Genomic DNA, 23,627 nt, shown 5'->3' with positions numbered 1-23,627 from the left:
CTCCTTCCCCTTCCCTTTTTCTCTCCCCCTTTTTGTTATCATCAAGGAGAGGGGTCAAGCCTTGTGCCTTTGCCAGCTGCATAAGTAGACTTGTTTGAGATTGTTGGTTGTGAAGAATGCTGGCCACAGAATTTTCAATAACTTGGACTCTGTCTTCTAACTTAGCCAGCCTCTTTTCAGTATTTGAATCCTTTTTCAATCTCAACAATAAGTCCATCATTGTACCATAGGGCATGACTGAATCCAATTTTTCAGAATTTTAGGATTTCAAGTCAGCAATATCCTTCTTGAGTTCATCCACACTCAGATTTTGTCTTACTTGCTGCAACTTCATGAGATGCAGTGAGTCCAGGTGAGCTGTAAGGATTGCCTTGGTACCAGCATGTGAAGTTTTCTGAATGGCCTGTTGGATAGTACTGATTTGTTTGACTAAGGAGACATTGAATTGCCCTGATGTAGACTCCTTTGTCAAGGCCCATTCAGGTAAATTTGGAATAGAACTAGGGCTTTCATCTCCCCCTAAGTTCATGCTTCCATCAAAAGAAACAGAGTCATCATCATCAGAATTTACTCCAAATCCCTCAGATGACTCACCAGCTGTAGAAGGCATCTTGTTAATAGTAGCTTTATCCCTTTGAAGAGATTCTGTTGTATGTACTAGATGTAGTGTCTTTTCTGCCTCCTCATTGCCCTGAGCAGCCAACAACTGATAGGCTGATACAGGATGAGTAAAAGTGTCAGCATCCAAGGAAATGTTATTAATTACAGCTTTGTAATGTTGCTGAAATTGTCTTTCCTTTTCAGCATCATCCACAATCATTGACTCACTAGCAATGGCTGGATCCACCCTTATATCTGCTGTACCTGGCTTTCTCTCTTTTTCTCTATATTCTTGCATCAGGGGCTCCCCCTGGCTCACACTCCTCACTTCCTCACCTTCACCTACTAAGGTGGTACTCCTCTCACTTACTTTTGCCATGCTGGAAGAAATAGCATGCATATTTGAGCTCTCAATCTCTCCTTTTGCCTGGGTGCAACCCAGCCTCTCACTCAAATTGACACTCCCTTCCCTCAGTCCTAAAAGTGATTGTACAGTAATCATGTCTTCTACACTTGGAATTGTTTCAGTTGTGTGTGTAGAGACTATCAACGGATATGGAATAGCCGTTGAAGGTGACACTGATGGTATCAACGGATAACTGCTGTTAAGCTTATCCGTTGAAGAACAACCACTTGTCAACGGATGAGTGATATCCGTTGAAGAAGGAAAAGAAGTAGAAATTGAAAGTGATATAACTGTTGAATCTGTGTGGATTGATTTGAGTTTTGGTGACACAGATCCTTCAATTACATCTGAAAGAATTTGCGGGTGATCCAACAAATCATCTAAAAGATGATGATCACCTGTTTTTGAGTGGGGCTCCTCCCTGAGTTGTAAAGAGGGAGAATCAGGAATTGATGGGAATAACATATCCACATCCAGAGATGGTGATGAAGTGTGTGGTGATTGATGTGTGTTAATTGTGAGAGAATGGGGCTGTGACTCCACATTTGTTGGAGCCACATCAAACTGAGTTTGAGAAGGCATAGATACAGATGGATGTATCTGTGCAGTGTGTGCACCCTGTGTAGAAGATTGGGTTCTAGCCCTCTTTCTTCTAATAAAATATTTTGTTGGTGAGTGTTTGGCTTCTGTGTCCCTCCCTCGTTTGTTCTGTGTTCCTGGTTGGGAACTATTTTCAATAGTTACATCCTTTTGGGAGAATGCAGCTAGGGATGTGCTAGTAACCTTTTCAACCACCACAACTTTTTGAGAAACTGTGGCTTGGCTAGCTTGGGAAACACTTATCTCTCCTTCCTTATCCTGGGGGTTTCTTTGATGTTCACCCCTCCCCTCACCACTCACACCCTGTTCACTCCCCTCAGGGTTAAGGGTAGGTGTTACAACTATTGTCTTTTGAGAAACAACAGAGGTGGTTTTCTTTGTCTTTGATTTTGAAAGTTTAGTTTTGGTGACCCTGGTAGGAATCTGTTGGGGCATTATCACAGATTCCATGGGCACACTAGAAGATAAAGAAATAGAGGGGTTGGAAGAAGTAGGAGTTGTAGAAACAATTACCTCACTTACTTGAGGTGCATCCATGATTGGTAAATATACCAATGGTACACTGCTGTTGAGATCCATTCTCAATAAATCTGCAAGAACTCTTTTCTCTTGTGCCCAGCACTTGAGTTTATTATTCTCATTGGTTATGACCAAACCTTCAGCAACATGGTTAGCCAATAACATAAAGAATCTAGCATAATAGATGTTATTAGGTCTATTAGCTTTGTTACCTAATCTAGTACCCAATTCTAGCATAACATAATTGCTAAAGTTAAAATACCTATCAGAAACAAGCATATAGAGCATATTAACAAGAGATGAAGTTATGGCATCAAAATTACTAATTTTCCCAGAGAAAACCTTGATAAAGGCATCCCCAAGAAAACTCCATTCTTTCCTAAGGCCTTTTCTTTTAATACTCCCTAAACTAGCAGAGTTATGAGAATAACCTATGGAATCTAATATGTTGGATACATCATTATCAGTGTGTGGTGTCATGGCATTGTTCTCAGGAAATTTAAAACATGCTAGTAAATCATCACAGTTAACACAGTGATTTTTACCTTTGAGAGTGAAAGAGATGGTCATATCTATGGAGTTGAACTCAGCAGTTGTCCAAATCTCCTCAACTACTTCACAGTAAATCGTTGGGGCTTCCAGCATTGCATAGCTAAGTTTACAATTTTTGATGAAGTCCATCATTTTGTGATAATCTGAGTGGGCTTCATTCTTTGCTACTAAAGCTATGAAATTGTTCTTCTCATAGATGAACCCAGATTGAGACATAATTTTTACTACTGGTGCCATTGTTGTAAGTAGAAATTGCAGAGAATCACTTGAAGGTTTTGCAGAGAGTAAATGGTAAAAGCTTTGAAGTTTCAAGAAAGCGTAAAGTAAAAATGAAAAATTAGAAGGGCTTTTATACTTTCTCAAATTAAAAAGCATAAATACAAGATTAAACAATAAATATATGTAAGTGAGTTTCAGCCGTTTAAGAATAAACTATAAGTATTCTAAAAACTACCTTTAAAACAAATACATACAGCTGTATGTATGAGTATCAACGGTTAAGAAAATAGAATCAACGGCTGTAAGACACCTGAATCGACTGATGTGACATTTCAACGGATAAAGTAAATTGTCATCCGTTGAAAAGTACTACAGTTTTATCCGTTGACGGATAAAAATTCCAGAAATGTATATGTCTTTCAATGGATAATGAACATCCGTTGATGGAACAATTTTGACTTTCAACGGATAGGAAATATCCGTTGATGGAATAATCTGTGTTAAAAAGTTAAATTTGTTCTAGCAACTAATACATTTCAGGCTTCAATTCAAATTGCAATTAGGACATAAATTTTATGAGTAATTAAGCATACCTAGCTCACTTACCAATCTTGTGAATGTTGATTCATCAAGTGGCTTGGTAAATATGTCTGCAATTTGTTGTTCACTTGGAACAAAATGTAGTTCCACTGTACCATTCATGACATGCTCTCTGATGAAGTGGTACTTGATATCAATGTGCTTGGTCCTTGAGTGCTGCACAAGATTTTCTGTTATGGCTATGGCACTTGTGTTGTCACAAAAGATAGGAATTCTATCAACATGAAGTCCATAATCAAGGAGTTGATTCCTCATCCATAACACTTGAGAGCAGCAACTTCCAGCAGCAATGTATTCAGCCTCAGCTGTAGAAGTAGAGACTGAATTTTGCTTTTTGCTAAACCATGATACAAGCTTGTTTCCCAGGAATTGGAAGGAGCCTGTTGTACTTTTCCTGTCTATTTTGCAACCTGCATAGTCTGCATCTGAATAACTAATTAGATCAAAGCCAGATTCTCTAGGATACCAAATACCTAAATTTGGTGTACCCTTGAGATATCTGAAAATCCTCTTGATAGCAATTAAGTGAGACTCCCTAGGATCAGCTTGAAATCTAGCACACAGACATGTAGCAAACATTATATCTGGTCTACTGGCAGTTAAATATAAAAGTGAACCAACCATGCCTCTATAACTTGTAATATCCACAGACCTTTCAGTCTTATTCAATTCAAGTTTGGTGGCAGTGGCCATGGGAGTTTTTGCAGATCAACATTCCATTAAGTCAAACCTTTTTAGAAGATCATGAATATATTTAGTTTAACTAATGAAAATTCCATCACTAACTTGTTTAACTTGTAAACCAAGAAAATAGGTTAGTTCTCCCATCAGGCTCATTTCATACTTACTTTGCATTAGCTTAGCAAACTTTTTGCAAAGTTTATTATCTTTAGAACCAAATATTATGTCATCTACATAAATTTGAACAAGTATACTAGAGCCATTAACATTCCTAAAGAAGAGAGTTTTATCAACAGTACCTCTAGTGAAGTGATTTTCTAAAAGGAATTTTGATAGGGTTTCATACCAGGCTCTAGGAGCTTGCTTCAGTCCATAGAGTGCTTTCAACAGATAATACACATAGTCTGGAAAATTTGGATCTTTAAACCCTGGAGGTTGACTTACATAGACTTCTTCCTCCAATTTCCCATTTAGAAATGCACTCTTGACATCCATTTGATAGACTTTGAAATTGGCATGGGCTGCATAGGCTAGAAAAATTCTGATGGCTTCAAGTCTTGCAACAGGAGCATATGTTTCATCAAAATCTATTCCCTCTTGTTGAGAATAGCCTTTAGCAACCAATCTGGCTTTATTCCTTATGACAATGCCATTTTCATCCATCTTGTTTCTGAATACCCATTTTGTGTCAATAGGACTCTTGTTCTTTGGTTTGGGTACCAACTTCCAGACTTTGTTTCTCTCAAATTGGTTCAGCTCTTCCTGCATAGCTAATATCCAATCTGGATCCAATAAAGCTTCTTTCACTTTCTTAGGTTCCTCCTGAGATAGAAAACTACTATACAGACATTCATCTTGAGTAGCTTTTCTTGTTTGCACTTTAGATGATGCAATACCAATGATCAGTTCAAAGGGATGATTCTTGGTCCATTTCCTTTGAGGTGGAAGATGTGCTCTAGATGAGGTGGCCTCAGTATTGTCATGATGTGAGACAGAGTGTTGATTAGTTGAAACTCCCCCTGAGTTGTTGGTTCTTTGCAGGGAATTTGGAGTTCTATCAACTGATGATGTAAATCGATTATCCGTTGATGAACTATGATCAACGGATGCTTCATTTTGTACTTCAACGGATGATGCACTATGTCTTTCAACGGATACTGCATTGCCTCTATCAACGGATGCAGAATTTTGTGCATTGTCCAAGGGCATATTTTGAATCCCTTTTGAAGTGTCATCTCCATCAATCTCCTCTTCACTATCATCACAATATATCTCAATGTTGTCAAATTTGAGTCTCTCATTGTGTCCCTCATCTGTTAGTCCATCAATCTTTTTATCATCAAACACAACATGCACAGATTCCATAACAATGTTGGTTCTTAGATTGTAGACCCTATAAGATTTTCCAGCTGAGTAACCAACAAATATCCCTTCATCAGCCTTTGCATCAAACTTCCCTTTATGGTCAGATTGATTTCTCAGTATAAAGCATTTACATCCAAAGACATGAAGAAAGTTTAGAGTTGGTTTTCTTCTCTTGAACAACTGATAAGGAGTCATGCCTTTAGTTTGATTGATCAAAGAAATATTCTGAGTGTAGCAGGCACAATTAACAGCTTCAGCCCAAAAATATATTGGTAACTTTGATTCTTCAAGCATTGTTCTGGCAGCCTCAATCAAAGATCTGTTCTTTCTTTCAACTACCCCATTTTGCTGAGGTGTTCTTGGAGCTGAGAACTCATGCATGATTCCGTTTTCTTCACAGAACAGCCTTATTGACAAATTCTTGAACTCAGTTCCATTGTCACTCCTGATATTCCTAACCTTCAAGTCAGGATGATTATTGACTTGCCTGATGTGATTGATAATGATTTCACTTGCTTCATCCTTTGATCCAAGAAAATAGACCCATGAAAACTTTGAGAAATCATCTACAATCACTAAGCAATATCTTTTTCTTGCAATTGACAATACATTGACTGGTCCAAACAAATCCATATGTAGCAGCTGTAATGGTTCATCAATTGTTGTTTCAAGCTTCTTTTTGAATGATGCTTTCCTTTGTTTGCCTTTCTAACAAGCATCACACAAACCATCCCTTGAGAATTCAACTAGAGGAATTCCTCTAACTAAGTCCTTTTTGACTAGATCATTCATTGTCTTGAAATTCAAATGGGATAGCTTCTTGTGCCATAGCCAACTCTCAACTGAACTTGCTTTGCTGAAGAGACAAGTAATAGATTCTGCATCTATAGAGTTGAAGTCAGCTATGTACACATTTCCTTTTCTAACTCCAGTTAGAATCACTTTGTTGTCTTTCTTACTGGTGACAACACAGACTTCTGAATTGAAGGAAATTGTATTCCCTCTATCACATAGTTGACTGATGCTCAGTAAGTTGCGCTTGAGACCATCAACTAATGCAACTTCATCAATGATCACATTCCCTGTTGAAATCAAGCCATATCCCATAGTAAACCCTTTGCTGTCATCTCCAAAGGTTATGCTAGGGCCAGCTCTCTCCTTAGACTCAGTGAGCAGGGAGAAATCTCCTGTCATGTGTCTTGAACAGCCACTGTCCAAGTACCATAGATTTCTTCTTTTTCCCTGGTTGCTTGATGAACTAACTTCATTTTCCTCAGAATCAGCCATGAGAGCCAAGTTGACATATTCCACATCTTCATCCTCTTCTTCTCCATCAGCTGCCCAGTCTTTTTCTTGAGTAATGAAAGCCCTCTCCTTTTGTTTGAGCAGATCAAAATATTTCTTTTTGTAATCTACTTGGTCAAATTTCTTCTTTTCAGAAGTTGGCTTTCTGCACTCACTTGCAAAGTGTCCACTTATACCACAATTGAAACACTTGAACTTGGATTTGTCCACCATGTTCTTATGAGGTTTAGTGGCTCTAGTGTTTTTCCTAAATTTCATCTTTGCAAATCTCCTGGACAGAAATGCAAGATGCTCATCAATACCATCAGAGTCATCTTGGCTGGAGTTATCTTCATTCTCAGCAACTTGCTCCTTACCCTTGCTTGATTCTGATTTGCTTGTGCCATCTTTGGAGTTTGATGTAGATCTCACAGTTTCTTGTCTGCATTCTTTCTCATTTTCAGCTACCAAGGCAACTGAACCTCCTTTCTTTCTTCCCTTCTCCAATACCTCATCCTGTTCCAGCTCTAGTTCATAAGTCTTCAAGATTCCATATAATCTTTCAAGAGTGAAGTCCTTATAATCTTGAGAGTTTCTCAAGGAGACAGTCATGGGTTTCCATTACTTTGGCAAGGATCTTAAAAATTTAAGATTTGAATCCTTCGCCTGGTACACTCTACCATACAGCTTCAGTCCATTCAACAGCTTTTGGAATCTATTGAATGTGTCATTTAAAGATTCATTTTCTTCAAAATGAAAATACTCATACTGTTGAATGAGAAGCTGCATTTTGTTTTCTTTTACTTGTTCTGTACCTTCACACAGTAGCTGAACTGTGTCCCAAACCTCTTTGGTAGTTGTGCAATTTATCACATTATCAAACATATCCTTGTCAAGACCATTAAACAAAATGTTCATAGCCTTCTTATCCTTGTGGACTTCTTCTGTGTCTTCCATTGTCCATTCTGCTCTAGGTTTTGGAATGGATTGACCAACAGCAATTGTGGCCGTAGCAACTGTGGCTACTTTGTGGGGAATGTGAGGACCATTCTCAATGCAGTTTACATAACCTTCATCTTGGGAGAGTAGATGAAGGTGCATTTTCACCTTCCAATGGTGATAACTGTCTTTGTCAAGAACTGGGATTTTTACTCCAATATCCTTCTTACTCATCTTTGTTAGTTTCCAAGATCTTTAAACTCTTTGTTTGTCAAGAGCTTGCTCTGATACCAATTGTTATTCCTAGTGGACTAACAATGAGATTTACAGAAGGGGGGTTGAATGTAAATCTCAAAACTTTTTCAAGTTTTGAGCAGTTTTAAAGGCTTTGTGTTCAAGATAAACAAGTGTGTGAATTGCTTTAAGCTAATACAGACAGATATATATTCAAGCACTAATGTAAAGAACACAACAGACCTTAAAAACTTTTCTGGTGGATTGTTGTTCCACCAGAGATGGTATTTCAGAAAATCTGTGATTCAAGATGTTGATCACAGCTGCGTCCTAGTACAAACTAGATAATTTTTCTCTCAAGATTTTTCTAAACAGCACTGGAAAAAATTCTTTTCTAATTACTAGCTGCTACTTGGTTTATATATCACCAAGTGTACAAGTGAAGACAAAGATAAAAATACAATAATAAAATAAGTTCTCCACTTGTTTCTTCTCCATATCACTCAAGTACTTTGTTGACTATTGCCTCTTTGTACTAGAGTAGAACGGCTGCTTTTTCTGATGATCCTGAAATTAGGCTTCCACATTTCAGTTATCTCTGTCAACCCACGTGCCTCTGTCTGCTGTTACAACTACCACTTATCAACTGCTATTTAACAGAACATCCGTTGAAGCCTTCATCCGTTGATGGCTTTATCCGTTGATGTGTTAGCAGTTGAAGCTCTATCCGTTGAAGCTTTAGAGACATCCGTTGAAGCTTTGTTTCTCATCCGTTGAAGGTCTTTAAGATATCCGTTGATACCACTTCATTTATACAAAATTACAAGGCATGAAATATTTACAATTGGCCTTCCTATTTGCATATCTTCTAGTAGTCAACATGACTTATATTTTCTCTCAACTTCTAAGAATTATATCTTAAATACAGAGACTGAAATGTGCTACAACACTAGACTTATTTCTAAGTAAAGCTGTACCATCAACGGATAGCCAAAGTGGTCTTATCCGTTGAGGCTACAAACACTAAACTTCTACTTAAGTGTTTTGTTAAACATATCATCAAACTAATGCACATATATTCCTAACAGCTGTGCACAAATACTATGGATGAGGAACCAGTTATTTGACTATGGTATGACTGTTGACAAAATTCCAATATTTTGTGACAACACAAGTGCCATTGCCATTACTGAAAATCCAGTGCAGCACTCAAGAACCAAGCACATTGATATCAAGTACCACTTCATTAGGGAACATGTGATGAAAGGTACAGTGGAACTTCATTTTGTTCCAAGTGAAAAGCAGATTACAGACATATTTACCAAACCACTTGATGAATCAACATTCACAAGTTTAGTAAGTGAGTTAGGTATGCTTAACTATTCATAATCTATGTCATCTATGTAATCTGTTGTGTAGCCTGAAATGAATTTGCTGCAAGAATAAAGTTGGCTTTAATCAAGACTTATCCTATCAACGGATATTCCCTATCCGTTGAAAGCCAAAATTGTTCTATCAACGGATATTCATTATCCGTTGAAAGTCAAACACATTTCTGGTAACTTTATCCTTCAACGGATAAAATGGTGTTGTTCATCAACGGATAACTGATTACCTTATCCGTTGATGTGTCACGTCAGTTACTATAAGTAAGTCACAGCCGTTGATTCTTTTACTCAACCGTTGATACAGATATACAGTGTTGTATGTATTTGTATTTACGATAGTTTTCAGAATTTCTACAGTTTTATTTATTCTTGAACGGCTATCACTTACTTAAAAGTATCATTTAATTGTTTTAATTTGTGTTTTAATTCAAGAAAGTATAAAAGCCCATTTGAATTCTTATTTTCACTTTACGCTTTCTTGCAATTATCATTCTCTTTCTCTCTCAATTCTCAAGTTCTTCTCTGCAACCTCTACTCACAAAAATGGCACCAGTAGTCAAAATTATGTCTCAAACAGGATTTGTTTATGAAAAGAATAATTTCATAGTCTTGGTTAAAAAGAAGGAAGCCCATTCTGATTATCACAAGATGATGGACTTCATCAAGAACTGCAAACTGAGCTATGCAATGCTGGAAGCCCCAACCATCTATTGTGAAGTGATTGAGGAGATTTGGACAACTGCAGAGTTCAACTCCACAGATATGACCATTGCCTTCTCTCTCAAAGGTAAGGACTATTGCATTAATTGTGATGATTTACAATCTTGCTTTAAGTTGCCTGAGAATAATGCCATGACACCACACACTGATAAAGATGTCTCTGCTATGCTAGATTCCATAGGCTATGCTTTTGATTCTACTAGTTTAGGTAGTATTAGAAGGAAAGGCCTTAGGAAAGAATGGAGTTTTCTTGGAGATGCCTGTATTAAGGTTTTCTCTGGGAAGATTAGCAATTTTGATGCTATCACTTCATCTCTTGTTAATATGCTCTATATGCTAGTTTCTGATAGGTACTTTAATTTTAGCAACTGTGTTATGCTAGAATTAGGTTCCAGATTAGGTAACAAAGCTAATAGACCACATAACATCTACTTTGCTAGATTCTTTATGTTATTGGCTAACCATGTTGCTGAAGGTTTGGTTATATCCAATGAGAATAATAAACTCAAATGCTGGGCACAAGAGAAAAGGGTCCTTGCAGACCTTTTGAGAATGAACCTCAACAGCCAGGTGCCATTGGTATACTTGCCAATCATGAATGCACCACAGGTAAGTGAGGTAAATGTTTCTATAACTCCTACTATTTCCAACCCCAATGTTTCTTTGCCTTCTAGTGTGGCTATGGAACCTGTGTCATTGTCCAAACAGGCTCCTACCAAAGCCTCCAAATCTAAAGTTTCCAAAGTCAAGTCAAAGAAACCTACCTCTGTTGTTTCTCAAAAGACAACAGTTGTAACAACTACCATAAACCCTGAAGGGAGTGAACAGGGTGTGAGTGGTGAGGGGAGGGGTGAACATCAAAAAGCCCCCCAGGATAAGGTGGGAGAGGTGAGTGGTACCCTGACCAGCCAAGCCACAGTCTCTCAAAAGACTGTGGTGGTTCAAAAGGAGTCCAGCACATCCCTAGTTACATCCTCCCAAAAGGATGTAACTATTGAAAATAGTCCCCATCCAAGGACACAGAACAAAAGAGAGAGGGACACTGAAGCTACACATTCACCAATTCAAGCCTTTTCAAGGAAGAAGAAGGCCAAAACCCTAGTTTCCACACAAGGGGCACACACAGCACAGATACACCCACCAGTATCTATGCCTTCTCAAATTCAGCTTGATGTGATTCCAGCAAATGTGGAATCACAGCCCCATTCTCTCAATATAGACACACCATTCCTCAAACTCTCCTACTCCCTCTCTGGATGTGGATATGATATTCACATCAATTCCTGATTCTCCCTCATTAAAACTCAGGGAGGAGCCCCACTCAAAACCTGGTGATCATCATCTTTTAGATGATTTGTTGGATCATCAGCCAATTCTTTCAGATATAGTTGCAGAATCTGTGTCACCTCACTTAAAATCAATCCACACAGATTCAACAATTATATCACTTTCTATCTCTACATCATTTCCTTCTTCAACGGATATCTCTCATCCGTTGACAAGTGGTTGTTCTTCAACGGATAAGCTTAACAGCAGTTATCCATTGATACCATCAGTTTCCACTTTAACGGATACTCCCTATCCGTTGATGGCCTCTACACACTTAACAGAAACAACTCCAACTGTAGAGGACATGGCAACTGTACAATCACTGTTAGGCTTGAGGGAAGGGAGTGATTTCTTGAGTGAGAGGCTGGGTTGCTCCCAGGAAAAAGGAGAGGTTGAGAGTCACCCAATGCATGCTATTTCTTCCAGCATGGCAAAAGAAAGTGAGAGGAGTGCCACCTTAGAAGGTGAAGGTGAGGGTGTGAGGGTATGTGTGAGCCAGGGGGAGCCCCTGATGCAAGAAAAGAGAGAAATTGAGAGAAAGGCAGGTACAGAAGCTATAAGGGTGGATCCAGCCATTGCTAGTGAGTTAATGAAAGTGGATGATGCAGATAAGGGAAGACAATTTCAGCAACACTACAAAGCTGTCATTGATAACATTTCCTTAGATGCTGACACTTTTACTCACCCTGTTTCAGCCTATCAATTATTGGCTGCACAGGGCAATATGGAGGCAGAACAGACACTACACATTGTACACACTTCAGAATCTCTTCTAAGAGACAAAGCTGCTGTCAACAGGCTGCCTTCTCAAGCTGGTGAGCCATCTGAAGAATTTGGAGTAAATTCTAATGATGATGACTCTACTTCTTTGAATGAGAGCATGAACTTAGGGGGAGTAGCAGGCCCAAGTTCTGTTCCTAATCTTCCTGCATGGGCATGGACCAAACCATCAACACCAGGAGAGTTTGGTGTCACTCTGGTCAAACAAGTCATGATAATTCAGCAGGCCATTCAGAAGACTCAAGATGCTGGCACCAAGGCAATTCTTCAAGCTCATCTGGAATCTCTGCATCTCTTGCAGTTGCAGCATTACCAGCACAATCTAAGTGTGGATGAGCTCAAGCTGGACATTGCTGATCTGAAATCCTACAATGCTGAGAAATTGGATTCAGTTATACCCTATGGTACTATGCAAGACTTGTTGGGGAGACTAAGGAAGGCCTTTGATGCTGATAAGAGGTTGGCCAGATTGGAAGATAGGGTTCAAATAATTGAAGATTCTATGGTCACCATTCTTCAGAATCAACAAACTCAAACAAATCTCCTCATGCAGCTGGCACAAGAACAAGGCTTGACCCCTACCCTTGATGATAATAAAAAGGGGGAGAATAAAGGGGAAGGGGAAGGAGAGCCATCTACAACAGTTCAGATTTCTCAAGTGCTAGTTCCTGTCATCACAACTTCTCCACCAATTCAAGTCAAAGGAAAGCTAGATGGAATTGATCTAATCCAGATAGCAGCAGCTGAATTGCAAGTCAAAGAGCAAAGGAAGAAGATTGATGAAAAGATGCAACTAATATTTGGTTCTACAACTTCTCAATCACAATCTGTGAAGCATAGCACAAAAGTGGAATCAATTATTATGGAACTCAAGCCAGTAGGGAGGCATAAGGATGGAGAAACTTCTTCCAAAGATCTGCAACCAATGGTTCTCAAGCCCAACAACAGATCCAATAAGGACTCTACAAAGAATCCTCTAAAAGAGGTGGATTTTCCTCTTCCAAAAGCAGATGAGGACAAGCTTTTAGGAAGGAGTATTGCATATCTCAAAGAGACCATGGATGAGGCTGTAAGGAGAAACATGGCTATTATTTTCAGAGAGGGAAAGAGCATATGTTTGATGCAAGGACATCCCAAATTCTCAATAGCCAAGAAGGAATAAACCAAAAGGTTGAAGGAAGAAGCCAAACAGCTAAAGGCTGACAAAAGAGCACAAGCAAAGCTTGAAAAACAGCTAGAGTCAAGTCAGGCTGAAGATCAGAAAGTAATTGAAGACAAAGGTGAAGATGAAGCTATGGGGGACATGGTTGGTACTGAGATGGAGGAAAGAAGTAAGGAAGAATGGCAGAAAGGGAAAAGAAAGAAGGTCAATGCAAAGAGAAAGAAGGTAGATAAGACTGAAGAAACCCAATCAATATCCAAACCACTACCCTCTATTCCTGAACTAATTGTACTTGACCCCTTCATGAATATTCATGGTGAAACAATCATTCTCAAGGAGGAACCAATTGATTGGGACACCATCAAATTGCCCACCTTCCTAACCTCTTCTCCACCATCAAAGAAGCAGAAAAGAAGAATTAAATCAACACCCTCTAAAGCCTCAATCAAATTCACACAGAAGCCTAAGCCTAAACATCAAACCTCTAAAGATGATTATGTCCACATCTGTGACATAAAAGAATTTTCAGACATTGAACTCTATCTGGATGAGCTGGAGGATGTAAGGGGAATAGCTGCCTACAGACAGCTACCAGAAAGACTAGTGTTCAAATACAAAGGAGCTGGGGAAAGAACATGGCCTCTTCACAGAATTCTGAATGAAGGCTACACTACCTTGATTAGAGTCTACTCAGCCATACATAAGGATTCTGGCTTTACCAGAACAGCCAGGACTGAGATTCTCAACAAGATTGCCAACATAAGGAAAACTTGGAGGGAGCCCAATGCTCTGCCAAGAACTTTACTCATTCCAGAGAGAGGTATTACAATTCACAAATCACCTCATTGGTTGATGGAGTTCAGAGACAACAATGGAGTCAGAAGATTTTTCAGAATTGAAGATCAGCTAAAGATTGCCAGTAATGAAACTCTCAAGAATATGCAATCTAAGTTAGATATCAATGAAAAAGATGAAGTTGAATACAGACAACTTCAACTTCAAATGGAGGAGAATGACAGGAGGCTAGGAAAGAAAACCAGGGATCAAAGGAAAAGAAAATAATTTGCTCAAGCTAAAGGAGCACCCTTGGAAACAATGTATTTCTTCAATTTCATCTCAGCATATACACTTTTGCAGCACTTTTGAATTTCTGCTTAGTTACAGTTTATATATTTGTTAAGTGTTTTGTTATCATCAAGCTAAACCCAAATTTATGCCTACAGTTCTAGTAGACATAAATAGGGGGAGATTGTTAGGAATATGTGTATTAGTTTGATGATAAGTTCAGCAAACACTTAAGTAGAAATCTAGTGTTTGTAGCCTCAACGGATAAGACCATCTTGGCTATCCGTTGAAGGAGTAGCCTTACTTAGCAATAAGTTTGGTATTGTAGCACATCTCACTCTCTCTGGTTTCAAGCTGTAATTCTTAGATGTGTTAGGAGATAATCAGTCATGTTGACTACTAATGGATGTACAAGTAGGAGGGCTAATTATAAATATTTCATGCCTTGTAATTCTGTATAAGTGAAGAAGTATCAACTGATATTGAAGACCTTCAACGGATAAGAAACTAAGCTTCAACGGATGTCTCCAAAGCTTCAACGGATGCACTGCTAGAGCATCAACGGATAAAGCCATCAACGGATGAAAGCTTCAACGGATGCTCAGTCTCATAGCAGTTGATAGTGACAGTTAACAAAGCTGACAGAGGCACATGGATTGACAGAGATGTGGTAGCCTATTTCAGGAACAGCAGAAAAAGCAGCCGTTTTTAGTCTGGTTCAAAATGGAAAGTCAACAGATAATTCCATATTACACTGGATAAAAATGGAACAGAAACAAGTGGAGAACTATTGTCTTATTGTACTTTATCTTTGTCTTCACTTGAAAACTTGGTGTTATATAAACCAAGTAGAAGCTAGTAATTAGATATGAATTTTCCCAGAGCTGTTTAGAAATATCAAGAGAGAAAATCATCTAGTTTGTACTAGGAAGCAGCTGTGATTTAATTTTTGAATCACAGATTTTCTGAAATAACACATCTCTGGTGGAACAACAAATCCACCAGAAAAGTTTTTAAGTTCTTTGTGCTCATTTCATTTGTGTTTAAATATATATCTGTCTGCATCAGCTCCAAGTAATTTACACACATTTGATCACTCAAACACTTAGTCTTACAAACTGCTCAAAACTTGAAAAAGTTTTGAGATTTACATTCAACCCCCCTTCTGTAAATCTCATTGTTAGTCCACTGGGAATAACATACTGTTATTCTATCAGAGGATGCTGATGTTGCAGGCTCTGTAAGTTCTGATGCTAATAATGCTAAACTTATTGGTGAAGCTGATGCAAATGTAGATGCTGATGCAGCTGGTCCATCAGGACATGCACCTCACCAAGCTCCATGTAAAGCTGATTTAGTCAAGAAGTTTCTTAGAGGGGATGCACCAGTACCTTGGAGTGAAACTCCTAGAGGAAAGGAGTGGACTAAGGAATGGAACACAGTTAGTTTTGTTCCTTCTGAAAAAATTCTTGTTGAGCATCTTGCCAAAGCTGATGAAATGCTGATAAATGATGATTTCGAGGTACAGCTGAGAGTTACTGTAATAAGTACTAGGCACATTCAAGGTCAACACTCAATAACTCATGACAAGGTGAATAAAATTCAAGAATCTTTGATCCAGCAAGACATGAATATAAAATTGGAAAAGAACAGATTTTTCAAGCCAGCCTTTGATAGAATTGGGTATATTGAAAAGACTCAGAAGAAGCAACAAGGTCAAATTTCTGAAATTCTAAAGAATCAAGCTTCTCAGCAAACTCAACTCAATGAGATCCAATCCTCAGTGAAATTGCTTGTCTCTCTTCTTTTACCTGCTGATGCCAAAAAGGGGGAGAAAGTAATTAAGTCCAAATGCAAATCTATTCAATTACTGAAGGGTAAGGATGATGGAAATAATGACCAGGGAAACTCTGGAATGGGTAAAGGTCATGGTCAAGGCAAAGGTTTTTCATCAATCAAAGCTGGAATTACAAATGAAAGAACAAGTTCTGATACTGGGAGAAGAATAAGTTCTGATACTGGTAAAAGGATAAGTTCTACTGAATATATGGAACTTGATGAAGAAATTTCAAAGAGATTATTTCTCAAAGAAAATCCTGGAATGGACTTTGAAAGTCTAAAGGAAGAAGAAGCTAGACTTAAAACAGAAAAAGTCAACTCCAAATCTAAAGCTTCTGTTGTTGAAAAGAAACTTCCAAAACCTAAGGGTATTGTGATTAAGGAAAAGACAATTTCTGAGGCAACCAAATCCAAATCACAAGTGGAGATAGATCCAAGATCCAAGGGAAAAGAAAAAATTGGTGAACCTGTAAAGGTATATATGCCAGTAATGGATAAAGAAAAATTTGATGAAGATGCTAGTCTGATTTTGAAGAAAAAGGATATTCAAACAACCTCTGACATAGCTCATGTTGTTCAAGATCAGGACTTAGTAAATTCTGATATGACAGTGAAGCAAGCAACCTCTGACATAGCTCAAGTTGGCTTGATATCAGAAGATAAGGAAAAGGAAACCTCTGATATTGCTCATGTTAAACCTTCAAAGATGCTACTACCAGGATTCACAAAAGCTCAGAAGACTCAACCTTTGAAGACTAAATCAAGTGGTTTTGAAGCAAGAGTTGTTACAGGAAAGGAATCAAGAGATAAATCAGGATTGGGTAGTTCAAAAGAGAAGAGAGTACACAATACTACTAATGACCCAACTTCCTTAAGTGAACCAGGTGTAGGAGCAACATCTGAGAGATTGAATCAACTTGAATCTGTACAAATGGTTTACCATTCTGTTTTGAAAGAAGACATCATGTTATACTTTATGATAGATGGGAGGGTATTTCAGATCAGGGAGAATGCAATTTCATTGAAGTATTTTGAAGAACTGGAACATGTTCTATTTCTGCTTCAAGTGAAAAACAGATCAACAGATGGTGCTGCAGGGTGTTTAAAATCAAATATTCAAAGACAGAAGAAGCTTTATTCTGTAAAGTCTGACAGCCCATACTGTCCTAAGTACAGATCTCACAGTGGAGAAATTGTTGAAATGAAGCCTAATACTGCTAAAATCATCACTACACTTTCTGGTATTAAGGGACTTGAATTCAATCTTGAGTCTGATAAAGCCTATATCATCAGACTAGATCAGGATATAAGGAAAGCTAAGATAAATGATCTCAGGGCAGCTATTTTTCAAACTGGTGAAGATACAGTTGAACTGAAGAATGCTAAAAGGAGAATGATCAATGAACTTGAATATGCTGAGAGATGTTTGTTGAAGAACTATCTCGAAACAACTCCTGATATCAAAGAGATCAGAAATTGAAGCCAAGTCAAAGATCTACAACTGATTAAATTCTGAAGTGTATATAGACTGAAGCTAATATCAAATCTTGAGGATGGTAAAGCTATAAGGATTGTAAGTTGTAGTTATCTAGTCAAATTCTCATGCATTTGTACTTAATGTTTTTGACATCATCAAATATCTGTTAAACTTGTATATTATGATAATTTACAAGTTGGGGGAGATTGTTAGATATATTTGAGATGTCATGTCTAATATGATTTGTGTTTAGTTTTCAGATCTTACTTAACAGGACAAATCAGTACTTAACTGGAAATCAGTACTTATACTGAAGTCAGGACTTAAGATATCAGAACTTAGGTTGTCAGAACTTAAGTTATCAGGAGATAATATCAGGACTTAAGGAGACGTTCAGATAAGGAAGGCGGTTGATTGAAAGGAAAGAAGATCAAGACAAACATAAGAAGAGATATGCATGGAGAAGAATTCTATGAAGAATAGAATACTTGGAAGAAAAGATAACTGATTGATATATATTAGGAAGCAGAATTGTATTCGATATCAATTAAAAGATTATCTTGTAACTGTGTAGTATATAAACACAAACATAGGGTTTACACTAAATGTGTTATCGTAATCGAGCTTATTATTCATTGTAACCCTAGCAACTCTCGTGATAATTTGTTCATCACTGAGAGAGGACAGTTCTTTGTAACAGAGTTTATTGTGTTGAATAAAATCTGTTTTCTATTACTTGAGTTCTTATATTTGATTTGATTGTAGTAAACACTGTATTCAACCCCCTTCTACAGTGTGTGTGACCTAACACTTCTTATCTGTTAAGTTCTGATGTTGGTAAATCTTATGGATGTACTAAGTGCTGATAAGCCTCACTTATCAAAAGAAAAAGTAAAAAAAAGCAATAAATATCAGGTACTCCTTTGAGATCTAGAGAAAAATATATGTGGAAGGGAAGACCCAAGTGTATTGCTGGTATTAAGTAATATGCATTAGAAAAGCAAAATAAAATTTTCTTGGTGACTTTTCACATTCTCTGATTACTGGAGAAATACTCTGATAACAGCATAAATTCTGATAAGAAGTCGTGACTCACTTACACTGAGAAGCCACTGTAAAAGGGAATTTCAAAAGATGCATAAAATGAGCACAAAACAGTTGAGGTGGACTCATGCATGAACTCATTCTATAGTAAACTTCAGACTAATGACATATTTTGAGCAAAGTTCTTAGTTAAGCCTTATTTCTAAGATGTACTGAAGTGAATCAGACTTTACTCTTGTCTGATATTTAGCTTAATGCACACACTTACACTCCATATGGATGATGAAAATTACTATGGTGATCAATATTCTTTTAGATGAACAGTTTAAGTGTCAGTTGCATAAATTCTGAGGACAAGTTCTGATGGAAGTTCTGATTATTAAGTACTGTTGAAACCATATCAGTATTTGTGTGAAGAATTACAGAAATAAACATTCACTTTTTGAGTGAAGAAGCCATATTCTGATGACTTTTAAATTATGATAATAATCAAGTTCTGATGCTGACGTGGCAGTATTTATTTTCTTGATTTATTTTTAGGTCAATACTTGAACGGTTATATTTTATCAGAATATTGGTTTATGTGAGATAAAGACAGTAATAATCATTTATTTAGTGGGAACAATTTTTTTTGAAAAACTGCATGTGCATAGTAATCATTACATATTTTCCGTGTCCATTAACTTTTGTCTTAACTACTGCATGGCTGACAGGTGTTACATCTGTTCCACTTCTCAATAACTATTGTCACATGGGGTGTCTAAGTAAAAGAGATAAAAGATTTTTAAATCTTTTATTTACATTTCTATTATATTCACTCTATCTCTTTTTCTTATACTCTCATATTTTCTGACGGTTTATTATACAGACATTTTATCAAACACTTTTCATGCATTCTAAATTCTCACTCGTTTTCAATGGCACCCAAGGATATAATCTTTAATGGAGCAAAGTTCGTCCCCAACAACTATGTTGCCATTCTCACTAAGAGTGAAGCTCCTTCGGAACTTCATTTAGTACAAGATTTCTTAACTCATAGTGAGATTGGGTATGCTCTGACTCAACCTCAATCTATTTCTGGAAAACAAGTGCTGACGTTCTGGCGAACTGGGTTGTATGATGATGGTGGTGGTGCTGGTTCTCCAAGCATAATTTTCACATCAGGAGATGTCGAGTATGTGGTTACTAAATCGATTGTTCGTAAAGCTCTCCATTTACCTGAAGACTGTACATTCTCAAAAGTGGAGGAGCCTGTTTTACAGCAGCTTATGGCCAATTTGGGCTATGAGCAAAGCTTGGGAAAGCTGGGTCAATTGAAAAGATCACATATCAGAAAGGAATGGAGTTATTTCTTTGACTGCATCACCAAGGCATTTGCAAATAAATGCTCCAACTTTGATGTTATTCCCATTCTGAGTCAATAAATCGGGTATGCTCTTATAAATCAAACTCATTTTGATTATGCAAGTGTTGTGCTAGGTTTTATAGGGGATAGGATGATAGAAGATAGGAATGTAGTATATTTTGCTAGATTCTGTCAGCTTATATATAGTTTATGTTGTGTTGATGAACCCCAACTAGCCAGTGACTCAATTTCACCTTTTAAGCTTGCAAAAAGGGCCTTTAATGACATGTTAAACTCTGATATCAAGAAGAGAGTTTTGAGACCTTTACAAATCCCTCAATCAGTAAAACAAGTCTTGGTAAATGTTGATCCAGAAACCTATACAACTTTATATCTTGATGTCCAACCCACCAACACACAACAACCATCAGCACCTTATCCTGTCACTCAACAAACACTCACATCAGAACATGCCAATCAACCATCAGCACATACTCCAGTGAAGCCTTCTTCTTTTAGAGCAAAGAGGAGAAAGACTGTACCTCAGACACAACAAAAGAGAAGGAAGATGATTTTGAGAGATGAATCTGATGATGAGGCACAGGTTCAACCATCAAAACCTATTGTCAAAGCAGCTGAGGAAGTGTCTCCTCGGAATACAAAGGAAACTGGGAGTTCTAGGCCCCTCAAAAGGATTAGAAAGATAAATTCTGATGACAAAGCTCCCAAAGTCTCTCCACCCTTGAAGAGATTGAAGAAACAAAGAGCTAACAGGGACATAGCTGAGTCAGATTCAGAGGATGTGAAAGCAGCAGCTAAGGAAGGGGATCAGGAATCTTTGATCCCAAAGGAGCCAATTGTGATTGAATCCCTTCCATCTACACAACCAGAATTTGCTGAAGCCACTGAATCTACAACTCCACAATCTCCAATTCAAGAGCCAGAGACTGCTACATCACCAATGCCTACACCTCCTATGTCTCCTATCATTGAACAAGTACATGCTGAAGACCCAGGTACAAGTGTTGAAATAGACATTCACAACTTGGTTGTGCCTGAGGTTCTGTACTTGGAAGCTCCAACCATTCTTCAACATACTCCACCAACAACACCAATTTTAGATGCTGATTTCAATGTAGATATTCCAACAACACCTCTTATGAATCTAGATGATGAAGATCAGATATTAGGTGAGCATCAGAATTTGGATGTTGATCAGAACTTAGAGGATGATTTTGAAACCTCTATAGCCTCACATACTATCATTTTATCAGAGGATGCTGATTCTGCAGACTCTGTAAGTTCTGATGCTGCAAATGTTGACACTACTGGTGAAGCTGCTACAAATCTATATACTGATACTGTAATAACCCCAATTTTTGGGAAATTTTTGAAACCCTTATGAATAGTGTTTTTGCTAAATGAGAAAACTTTTCATGCCACACTATGTAGGGGTTCTGATATGGATATTCTGAGATTTTATTAGTACTTTATATGGGATATAAGTGTATGTAAAGATCGTCAGAATCCAAATCCGAACACTTTGGTTTTTCCCAGAAATACACTAGATACGGAAAGAATTGAGTATAAGGTAACAGGATAAAAGGATTTAAATTAAAGGATTATAATAGAGGATCATAAAAAGGAATATAATGTATTGAGAAAGGTTAAGGGAACCTAAGTAATAAGATCCCGGGTATGATCCCTCAAACGATAAACGAAAACGAAAGTTAAGCGAACCGTATAACAGATCAGCGGTCATTAGGAAAACAATTAGGAAGTGAATCAAAGGGATTAGAGAGGATGATGTCACCCAACCAATGAGAAGAGGACAAGGAGGGGAGGATGACATCATGAGGATGACACAAGCATGACATGGGAAGGAAGGAGATGTGGTGACTTTTTAACCACACAAACTCAAGGGCAACAAGGTAATTAACTAAAAACAACACAAAAATCAACCAACCAAGCAAACATTTCATTTTTCATCAAACAAAACACAAACATCTCTTTCTTCCCAAGCTAGCTCTCGGCCCATTTCTTAAAAATTGAAGATCCAAGCTCCACCACTTACTATTTAGCAAGGTAATTATCAAAGCTTCCCCATGGATAGTTACATACTTCCTATAAGTTTAAGCTTCTAATTCCAAGCCAATCTTTTTCTATAAATCATGGAAGAAGATGGTGAATAGTGTTTTTCAAGAACTAAAATTTGTGTTCTTGAAGTTTTGTTTAGATTAAGCTTGGATAAGGACTTTAAGGGTGATTCCAAGCCATTCTCTTGATTCTCCACTCTCCAAGGAAGGTATAAACTACAAACCCTAGCTTTAGTTTTGAGTAATTAGGAATGAATATGTTTGATATAGTATATGTGAAGCATGATGCTTGATTGTTTGAAGTTTGGTTGAGTTTGTAGAGATTAGTTGGTTTTGTGGTATTGTTGGAGTGGTAAATCTTGATAATTAGTTAAAGAACCTAAGTAAAGCTTTTAGTTCATGTGGGGAATAAGTATAAATGGTTAATGTGGATTTGTTGGGGCTGTTATGATGTGGTTTGGATGGATGTTGGTTGTGTGTTTGATTTGAGGTTGAATTGTGGTTGGTTTTGAATGGTTTAAAATTGGGAAATCGCGTAAACATAGCCGTCGTAACGTCCGATTTTCTTTAGACTGTTTTTGTGCACAACATTAGGACCCGAGAACCCCCTGCTATATTTTGACCATTGCCATGTTTAGATAGCTCATGTTACGAGCTTCGTTTTGATATGTAGTTCGTTCGATTCCGATGCACGGTTTAGGAGAAATGACCGTTTCAAGTAACGGCGTTTCGCGAACGAAACTTTTCCCCTCGCCTTACTTTGAAACATAGGATTAAAGACCAAAAAGGGTTAATTAATGTATGAAGCAATTATGGTAAGAGTGTTAGGCAGTTGGTAAGACACTCGCGAAGGAATCGCCTTAAAACTCGTAATGGTTAAATTATTAAAAATGGTGGAGCCGAGGGTACTCGAGTGACTTAAGAGAATCAGTAAGCGCAAAGCGAGCGTTAGAGTCTAAGTTGGTTAATGTGTAGATTTACAAGTGACTTTGGCTTAATTCCAACTTACTTGTTGTTTATAGGTTACCAGACTCGTCCCGAGCCATTCGTAACCCCCAGTCGCTCAGGCAAGTTTTCTACCCGTTATACTGTTGTTGTGATGTAAATATATGTATATGCATTATCTTGTGATAAGTGCATGATTGTTATTAGCAAATTTTGCGATATATTGGAGCATGCTGATATGGTATATATGCATGTCTGTTTCGTAATCTTGATATATATCTGTCGATTCAATTGATTCAGTTGATAATACCTATGCTAGAGGATAGCGGTAATTTGCATATACCCTTAGTATAGGGACCCAAAGGTGAAAATATTTTCTAAAACCGGGAGTCGAGGATCCCGAGTAGGTTTTGTATATATGGATATAAATATATATAT

Source organism: Apium graveolens, chromosome 6 (assembly GCF_009905375.1).
Source record: "Apium graveolens cultivar Ventura chromosome 6, ASM990537v1, whole genome shotgun sequence".
Classification (NCBI taxonomy): Eukaryota; Viridiplantae; Streptophyta; class Magnoliopsida; order Apiales; family Apiaceae; genus Apium; species Apium graveolens.
Note: the sequence above shows the minus strand (reverse complement) of the source record.